Source organism: Arachis ipaensis, chromosome B10, assembly GCF_000816755.2.
Source record: "Arachis ipaensis cultivar K30076 chromosome B10, Araip1.1, whole genome shotgun sequence".
Classification (NCBI taxonomy): Eukaryota; Viridiplantae; Streptophyta; class Magnoliopsida; order Fabales; family Fabaceae; genus Arachis; species Arachis ipaensis.
Genome location: NC_029794.2, coordinates 99,356,716 through 99,367,293, shown reverse-complemented (window position 1 = coordinate 99,367,293; position 10,578 = coordinate 99,356,716). Strand labels below are relative to the sequence as shown.

Genomic DNA, 10,578 nt, shown 5'->3' with positions numbered 1-10,578 from the left:
GTGTACTTTTTACTAACGAAGTGGTACACGTTGATTCTTCATATCATAAAATTCATCGATAATAGAATCTGTGTCAAATCTTTCAATAATCTTCTTCTCAATGTAAATCAAAAGACAATTAGCAAGAAATTAATCTTCCATTTTGTTTCTGAGTCTATTCTTCACTATATTCATAGCTGAAAAAGATCTCTCAGTTGTAGCAGTTGAAACAGGGAGAGTTAATACCAAGCGAATCAAACGATCAATCAAAGGATATGTTAAAGACTTTCCTGTCTTCGTTAATCCTTGACATAACTCTGAAATTGTGCACAAGTTAGTTAATTCAGCATGATTAGGAACATCAAGTTCATAATGTTGAGCTTGCATTCTAATGTGAAATTTCTCTTGGTCACTGAAGTCACCTGGATAAAACCGTTCTACTAATTCAAATACTTTGTTGACACTGAAGAATTTATAATTATCTCTGGGATCTAAAGTTGAACTTAAAGTAAGCAATTCCACCATATTATCGTTGAATCTTCCATTAAGCTCTTGCAATTGTGTATCAATTACAGCCAGAAATAAATTAACACGGTAATGATGCTCCACTGAAATTTGATCAACAATTTTGCGAGTTCGACCTCTTCTAGGAATATGCAATGCATTCATATCAGGAACTTCAACTTCATGTTTCTCACAAAATAATATAACTTCTTTTATGAAAGCCTCCCAACTTGATTCTCTCATTATTTGGATTAAAGTCTTGGTAGTAGAAACCAGAGTTAAAGCATTCAATATGTCTTGATTTTTTCGTTGTCAAACTCTAAGTTTGGTGTTGGGAGGCCACAACCAAACTCTAAGTTTGGTGTTGAACTCCCATATCCAAACTCTAAGTTTGGTGTTGAGGAGTCTCAACAAAGCTCTGCATATCTGTGAGGCTCCATGAGAGCCCACTATCAAGCTATTGACATTAAAGAAGCGCTTGTTGGGAGGCAACCCAATGTTTATTTATCTAATTCTATTATTCTTGTTTTTCATGAAACAAGTGCTAATTGTAATCGATGAGCAAGACAATGAATGTAATAAGCAAAAGGACAATCTTTTAAAAATAGAGCTTGCAATCCATTCCATTCACCACGCATATTACTAGCTCCATCGTACCCTTGTCCCCTAAGATTTTGGACATCAAGATTATGACAAGAAAGAACTGATGAAATTTCTGTTTTCAATGTCAAAGAACATGTATCAGAAACATGTATAAGATCAAAAAATCTTTCTTGAATACAACCGTGCTTGTCTACAAATCTCAAAACCACAGACATTTGTTCTCGGTTGGACTCATCTCTTGCTTCATCAATAATTATACAAAATTTAGAATCACCAATTTCTTCTCGAATTGTTGAACGCATTTTTCTAGCAAAGATATGTAATATATCTTTCTGAACACCGGGAGATATATATTGAGCATTTCCAGGAGCATTTTCAAGAACAACATTATTAACATTCTGATTACAGTAAGCTAAAAACTTAATTAACTCAATAAAATTTCCCATATTCAAAGATCCAGGACTTTTATCATCGCCTCTAAATGCACATGCTTGAAATGCAAGCCATCGAATAGCATTAATAGATGTCTTCAACCTTAAACGGTTATTTGCAATAGTTTCATCACTATGCCTATCAAGAACTTTGTCTATATGCTTAGATTGAGCCATTAAATCATCACAAGATTTCACACATAAATTATGGGGAGAATTAGGAATAGAACCCTCGTGACATACAAATGCACAATTTACCCCATTGTTTACTTTCTTCTAATTACTAAATCCTAACTCTGAAAATATATTTTTTCCATCATTGCGAGCACCATAATGTTTACTAAACAAGTAGCAAGGCAAACAATAAGCAGCATCTTTTTCTGGTGAATATTCTAACCAACTTGAAAATTTTTTAAACCAAGAAGATTGAAAATATCGACGGTGATTGTTATTACCAGAAGCTGGATAGCTAATATTTGTTGGTTGGTATGGCCCAGCTATTATGTATGCTCTACGAATCTTATCACGTTCATTGACATTATACTGCCAAATTGGACATCGCTTTCCTGGATCCCTTTCTAGTAAAGAGATATCAACATCTCTTTCTAATATTGGTACTTTGGTTTCATGTTGATGTGTATTTTGAGTAAGATTAGAGAGCTCACTTACTTGAACTTCTTGTGAAATAAGATTAGAATGTTGACTTGTTTGAACTCCAACATTATCAGTAGCTTTTCTCTTAAAAATTGCATCAATTTTACTTTGCTTTTTCATCATAAAATGTTCTAATTTCTTTTTACCTGAAAAAAAGAACTCAAAAAATTATATACTTACATAAACAAACAAAATCTAAGTATTTTTTATTAATTAAATATCAATAATAATAATTTTTTTACTAAATTACTATCAATTTTATTAAAAAATAAAATAAAAAAATAAGAGAAAATAAATCTCAAAAATAAAATGAATACCTTGCGTTTGATATGAATATATTATATATGATTGAAATTTGAAAATAACACTAAATACTTACCTTGGTCCTTGGGAATGGCAGTGACACTTAGTGAGCTGTGAGCGCCGCGTGACTTGTGAGGAAACAGCACAGAAAAATTAGGAAATAGAATAGGAAACGTGAAGAAACAAATTTTTTTTTAGGAATTTGAAAAATTTTAAAAGCTATTATGTTTTATTTGGATTGGGTTAAGCTTTCTACTACTTTTTTTTAAAGTTGGGGGCCCAGGCCTCCACTTGCCCCCCATACATCTGTCCCTGATCTCAGGGGCTAGGAGGTGGATTGGAAGAAAATAAAATTTTTGAATTTAGTGAAGAGGATATAAAAAAAGATTTGGAGAAGTGCACAAGAAATTTAATAGGGAGATTGATGGCTGATCAAAAATTCAGTATTAATATGTTAGAGTCTACTCTATACTCAATATGGAGACAACCCAAGGGTTTCAAGATTTTGAGTCATAGTGACAATATATTTCAATTCTTCTTTAAAAAGGATGTTGATATGATTAGGATTGGGAATGATACTCCATGAATATTTAAAAATTATATTCTTAACCTAAAGAGATGGAAAGTAGAAGATTCAATTATAAAAACTGAATTTTTGCAAGTGACTATAGGGATTCAATTGTGGAGTTTGTCGGAGCATTATAAAATGAAAGAATTGAGCAGGAAGATTGGGAGGTGATGGGGGAGGTGTTCGATGTTAACCTATTCACTTTGAGGAAAAAAGAAGAGTAAATAGTAAAAGTGATGAACAATTTGTTACTATAGTAGATTCTTGAGACATGAGGTCCGAGGATACAGTAAATTTCTTGAAGATTCAGCGATAGGGAGAGGGTTTTAGAAGAGAAATGGAGGCCTTGGATTAGAGATGAATAATTTGGAAGGAAAATCAACTCCCACAAGGAGAATCAGAATCCAAATTATGATCAGTATTTAAAGAAAAATACCAACAAAACAAAAAGCTAACTCCTTTAAACTTGATCAAAAACTTTGCTAGTTTCTTAGTACATGAGGCTAACACATGTAAAGGAGTTGAGGACAATGAGGTGGAGAGTGAGATATAGAAGGAGGAAGAAAAATTCTACTCCTCGCTGATCAGCAAGCATAGAAAGAGCAATATAATACTGAAAAGGCAAGGCAGATGGAGAATAGAGAAAAAGTTTTAGATTAGAATTTTAACTCAGAAGGAATATTTTTCTTAGTGTTTTGGCCAGTGTATATGAGTTTAAAGAGAAACACAAGTTGAATTTGAAATATATGGTAAAGAGAGGTAAACTGAGTAACAAGGTGATAAGGATTAAAAGGAGAATAGAAAAAAAGGAGAATGTGACATCAAGTAAAAACTATTGCTCAACAAACCCAAGTCAAGCTAAAAAGGGGAATGGTGCTGTCCAACAATTTGCACCAAGGATCCATGAAGATGACAATGTAAAATTATTGGAGTTTGAAAAAATTACTGATAGTTCACAACATTAAAGGAATTGTTAAATCCCATTTCTCTAAGGTATTATTTTTCTGTGAAACCAAAAATAATACCTCGCATGTGGAGATAGTGATTAAGGAATCTATTTTGTGTGGACCTAGTTGGTCAAGCAAGAGGTCTAATGGTTGTTTGGAAGGAAGAAATAAAGGTATAAATCAGAGCTTCTGAGTCTTTTTTTATTTTGCATGAAAATATGACTAAAATGAAAAGGATTTTTGCTATGCGCTTTTACACAGATGAAAACCACTAGAGAAAATCAGTTCGGACAACTACTTTAGATCATACAAAATTTGAGTGAGCATTAATTAGTGGTAGGAGACTTTAATACTATAAAAGCATACCATAAAAAGGAGGGAGAGAGAATAAAATTAACTTCATCCATTCAAAAATTCAATGACTTTATTAATAATGCTGATTTGGTGAATTTGGAATATAAAGGCAAGAAGTTCACATGAAGCAATCAAAAATTCAGAGGCAATTTTATTAAGGAGAAACTGGGCAGAGCACTTGTGTGGACTGAATGGAGGAGAGAATATCCAAATGGCATCATGACTCACTTGGATAACACGGGATCTGATCATTGTCCTTTGCTCATTAATTCAAAAAAGGAAGGAAGGAAGTTAAAGAGAATATTTAGGTTCTAAAAGCGTTGGTGCGATAAAGAAAAGATATCTGAAATTGTTAAACATGCTTGGGACTTAAAAGTAGTGGGCTCACCCATGTTCAAATTAGTTGCAAAGCTAAAACATTACAGACATAAATTAGTTGAATGGCAAAAATCAACAGCTTCTAACTCAAGACAACAAATCCAAAATGCGCAGGTGAAATTGGAAGAAGAAAAGAGAAAAGGAGCAACTGCAGATAGAGTTGCAATCAGAATTTTGGAGACTAAGTGAAAGTAGTGGGCTCACCCATGTTCAAATTAGCTTCAAAACTAAGAAATTGTAGACATAGATTGGTTGAATGGAAAAAATCAACAGCTTCTAACTGGAGACAACAAATTTAAAGTGTGCAGGTGAAACTAGAAGAATAAAAGAGAAAAGGAGTAACTGCGGATAGAGTTGCAATCAGAATTTTGGAGACTGAGTTTGAGAAGAACTGAGTAGGAAGAACATTTTTTGAAGAAAAAGTTGATAGAATCCAATTTATTGATTTGGAAATACATACATTCACTTGGATTTTAATCAAATTTTCTCACTTTTTAAGTTTTCATGAAATTTTAATTAATTTTGGATTCTCTCTTCCAATTTTAATAACTGATAATTTGGATGGATTTTGCTTTTGATTTGAGCATAATTGGGTTGATATCCAATCGATTTCTGTGATAAGTTTTGTTTGAGCTTTTGTGTTGAAATACAGGACATTGTTTAAAAAATACTCATAACAAAGAGATATAGTGATTGAATTGGAGAAAACTTAGAATTGTTAGAAAGAAGAACTCAAATTCCACAACTTTCATGTTGAATACTTTCTCCAATTCTCAATAACTTTAGGTGTAATTCACAACCAAAGATTATTGCCAAGAATATTTTGGATGCTGTCAATATTGACCTCTTCATACTAATTTGATCATAACTTGAATTACAGTGGTCTAAGTGAGGCGGTTCTAGTGGCATTAGAAAGCTAACATCTGAGACTTCAAAATGATATGCATATATTTGTAGTGGACAATGAATATGATCCATTCACACCACCATTTTTGCGCCACGAATCAAGCCTCACATGACACCATTAATGAAGCACATGGCTCACATTTTAGGCCTCCAATAAAAGACCACCCCAAACTTTAGATTTTGGGAGTATTTAAAGAGAAAACGTTAAATAGAAAAAAGAGAAGAGAGTTTACGGTTCTAGTGGCGTTAAAAAGCTAACATTTGAGACTTCAAAATGATATGCATATATTTGTAGTAGACAATAAATATGAGCCATTCACACCACTATTTTTGCGCCACGAATCAAGCCTCACATGACACCATTAATGAAGCACATGGCTCACATTTTAGGCCTCTAATAAAAGACCACCCCAAACTTTAGATTTTGGGAGTATTTAAAGAGAAAATGTGAAATAGAAAAAGATAAGAGAGTTTATGATTAGTTTTAGTATGATATTTTTAGGTTTCTACAGAGAGAAGCTCTTCCATCTCTCTAGAATTAGGATAGATTTAGTTAATTTCTTGTCAATTTCTTTTTAGTTTTAGTTTTTAATATTATTTTTTTTGGTTTTATATATATTTTTTATTTTACTATCTTACTTCATTAGTACTTTTTTGTTAATTATTATTTTGCTATTTTTAGTTTATAAATTTTTTGTTGAATTTATATTTTTTATGAATGAATTTGATTTTTTATATTTTATTGTTGTTTACTTGAGTTGATATTATATTAAATTCTTGTAGTGGGTGGTTGTAGTTTTTTTCTTACCATTTATAGTGTTTTATGTTTTTTCCTTCTAAATATTTGATGAAATGCCTCACTTAGTCAAAAAGTAGATTTTCATTCTTGGCTTGGATTGAAAACTTGGGTGATTTTGAGTTACTAATGTCCAAGTTAATTGATAATTTAGAGATATTAATTAATTTTATTTCTGCTAACGCTAATCTTTTACTAATTCAATTAGTAAGTTAGTTAAGACTTGTGGATTGGGGTTAATTAAGCCTAATTGACTTTTCTCTATTTGTAGATGTTGACGAATTGTATTTGCTCTTTCTAATTATTTTGTTATTGTTATAACAAGGATAGTGATCCTTAACCCTCTACCCTTGTCAAGATCTTTTTAGTATTTGAATTTACTTTATTCTACTAGTTAAATACCTTAATTACTCTTATTTTAAATTCTCTTAATATTTACTCATTGCTTGCTCTTTTAATTCTGCTATTTAAATTATTGTCAATTATGAACAAACTCACGATCTTCATAGTCAATAATTAAGCATTCGATTGTGATTTCAAAAAAAATAACCCAGGATTAAACTGCTAATTATTGTTTTAAAACTTTGTGAAAAATTTTACTAAACTTTGAGAGTGTTAAATTTTGATTTAGAAATACAACAAATTTTGAGCTTTAAACTTGCGAATTTTTTGAACTGGTCTTTAATACTCATCAAAAGTCTCAAGTGCAATGGCTAAATTGGGGTGACAAAAATACAAATTTTTTTCCTAAATTTTAGCCAAGATGCTAGAGGAATGAAATCCAAAAACTCATTTATGGAAGTGGTATCGTGGCCTCAGATCAACAAAGTATTGCTGTTGTAGCTTAGGAATATTTTGTTAATCTCTTTACTTTGGATAATCCAAGGGAGCCTACTGAAGTTCTTGAGGAAAATTCTACAAAGTTGAATGCTAGCACAAACCGAATGCTAACTAGAATAGTGATAGACGGTAAAATTAAAAAAGTAGTATTTTTTATTAATCTATTTTTAACTCTGAGCAATGATGGGTTTATATGAAAATTTTTTTAACTTTACTAGGAGTTGATTAAAAAGGATGTCATTAATGCAGTCAATAATTTTTTTTTAGGAGATAAATTGTTGAAAGTTTTCAAACATACAAATATTTACCTTATTTTAAAAATTAGAAATGCTAACAATATAAAGCATATTAGGCTAATCAGCCTCGATAGTGTTTTTTATAAATTTATTTTTAAAATTTTGGTGCATAGACTACAACATGTGATGAACAGAATGATATGTGATAATCAGAACGCCTTTAGCAGAGGAAGATTGATTAGTGATAATATTCTAATTGTGCATGAGTTTATGTATTTTCTGAAGAATAAGAGTTATGATGACTATGAATTGGCTCTTAAACTTAACATGAGTAAGGCTTATGACAGAGTTGAGTGGACTTTTGTTTGGAAGATCATGAATAAGATGAAATTTTTCAAAAAATGAATGGACTCGATTAAAGAGTGTGTGACGACGATTTCTTACTCTGTTACTATGGAAGGTCAACCTCATGGTTATTTCAAACTATGTAGAGGGTCACATCAGGGTGATCCTCTCTCCCCTATCTATTTTTGTTTTATGCGGAGGGTTTCCGTCTGTTCCACAGAAAAAACTAGAGGCTAGCGGTTTCTGGTTTGAGACTGAATCCCAGATGTCCTAAGGTCAGTCATTTATTCTTTACGGATGATTCTACTTTGTTTAGCAAGGCGACAGTGAAAGATTGTAAAAGTCTACTAAAGTTGTTAAAAGCCTATGAAGAAGTGAGTGGTTAGGTGGTAAATTTAGATATGTCTTTTGTTTTCTTTAGTAAGAACATTTCTCCGTCAATTTGAAACTGGCTGGCTATCCTGCTGTCTATACTACATGTTGTGTAACATCCTGAGTTTAATTAGTTATTTATGAGTTATTATATTTGTTGAGATTTTATTTTTAAATAAATTATTTTACCAAAAATAATTAAATAGAATTTTATAATTATTAAAATTTAATTTAATTATGATTTATTCTATTAGTTTGAACTATTTATTAAAAACTATTTTGATAGGCAAAATTAAATTGATTTTTATAATTATTATTACCATTTGAGTTTGGATTAATTAAGATCATTATATGATTTTGCTATAATAAAATAAAATACATAATTGATTTAAGGAAAACAAAAGAAAAGAAAAAAATTGGTCAAAGCCATTTAGGAGCAAAAGAAAGAAAATGAAACATGGTTTATAGGTATATATACATATATATAACCAATGCCACTTAATCACTTAATCATGAATCATCCTTAATCATCATTTAATATCATCATCCTTTGATTAATTCCATTCATTTAGCCGAAACCCAAAGGAAAAAGAAAAGAAATGAAACGTGGCTTGTAACGCACGCACGCGCATGCACACACATACACATAACCAATGACACCTATAATGCTTAAAACACCCCGAATCATAACTTATCACTAATTGCCTTTAACTATTCATTCATTCATCACCGAATAAAATTTATTTTTATAATTATTATTACCATTTGAATTTGAATTAATTAAGATCGTTATATAATTTTGCTATAATAAAATAAAATACTACATAATTGATTTAAGGAAAACAAAAGAAAAGAAAAACATTGGTCCAAGCCATTTGGGAGGAAAAGAAAAAAAAAATGAAACATGGCTTTTATATATATATATATATAACCAATGTCACTTAATCACTTAATCATGAATCATCCTTAATCATCATTTAATATTATCATCCTTTGAGTAGCTCCATTCATTTGGCTGAGACCCAAAGAAAAAAGAAAAGAAATGAAACGTGACTCACGCACGCACGCACACACGCACGCACACACAACTTAATCATGAATCATTCTGGTACACGAAACTGGCTCCGCAGAATTCGCACAAATAGACCAGTAAGTATACTGGGTCATCCAAGTAATACCTCAGGTGAGTGAGGGTCAATCCCATGGAAACTGTTGGTTTAAACAAGCAATGGATACCTTACAGATCTTAGTTAGGCGGATAGAATTTATAGTTTGTCACGAAAAGTATATAAAACAGATAAATAGAACGTTACTAGGTAGATAGGAATTCAATGGTGATAGAATGGTTGAGGCTTCGAAGATGTTTTATCTTTCCGGATTAACTTTTCTTACTCTCTTCTTCAATAACCTTCTAATTCCTTCAATGGCAAACGTGAGTGATTAACTCATGTCCTCTCATTAAGTTAACCTCCTCTACTGCAGCAATTCACCATGTTGAAGTGACTCATGTCCTCTCATCAAACCATCTCTAGGTTTCTCACTATAGCAGAAGATGAAGCTTTAAGCAATCCACTCCCCTTTACGATCCTACTCAAGGTGTCACAGACAAGGCAGATCTTCCGGATCAGAAAGTGCTGCTTCTCTGACTCTAACCTTAACACCACAGAAACATCACGCACCCATAGCCAATGGAATTATATGTCACATATCCAAAGTTGCTCAGATGCTCTATTGGAATCCGCAATGCAATCTCTAGCTTTAGTTCAATGCTATCTGGGTCAGGAATCGCACGGAACCCACGTAGAACAAGGGTGATTGTCACAGGTCATTCTCAATTCATAAGATGAAGAACGAGGTTGCATAAGAGAATAGAATCAGACATATTGAATGAAAACAGTAATGTTATTGATCCATGAAACTCAGCAGAGATCCTAACCTTAATCTTAGGAAGTTAGTGACTCGTGCTATTCAAAAATATAATGGAAAAAGTAAAAGTGGGCAAGAGTCCTCTAACAAGGGCGAACTCTTGTATATATATACTAATCTGCTAACTAGAAATTATAGAAATAAGATAAACTAGTCTTGTAGTGCAAAAATTCACTTCTTGAACCCACTTGGTGAGTGTTTGGGCTGAGTTTGAGTGTTTCCCACGAGCTAGTACCCCTTAGGGGCATTGAACGCTGGCTAGGGACTCCATTTTGGGCTTTGGATGCCAGCTGCTCCCCTATGGGCGCTGGACGCCAGGAATAGGGCTGGTGGCTGGCGTTAAATGCCAGTTTTAGGCCTTTATTTTTAAAGCAAATATAAACTATTATATATTTCTAGAAAGCCCTGGATTTTAGCTTTCTATAACCATTGAGAG

The 10,578-nt window shown here is 32.2% G+C and overlaps 1 pseudogene; it reads right to left on the bottom strand.

The window, feature by feature from the left end:
* On the bottom strand, window positions 13-2,165 carry LOC110268444 (annotated as a pseudogene).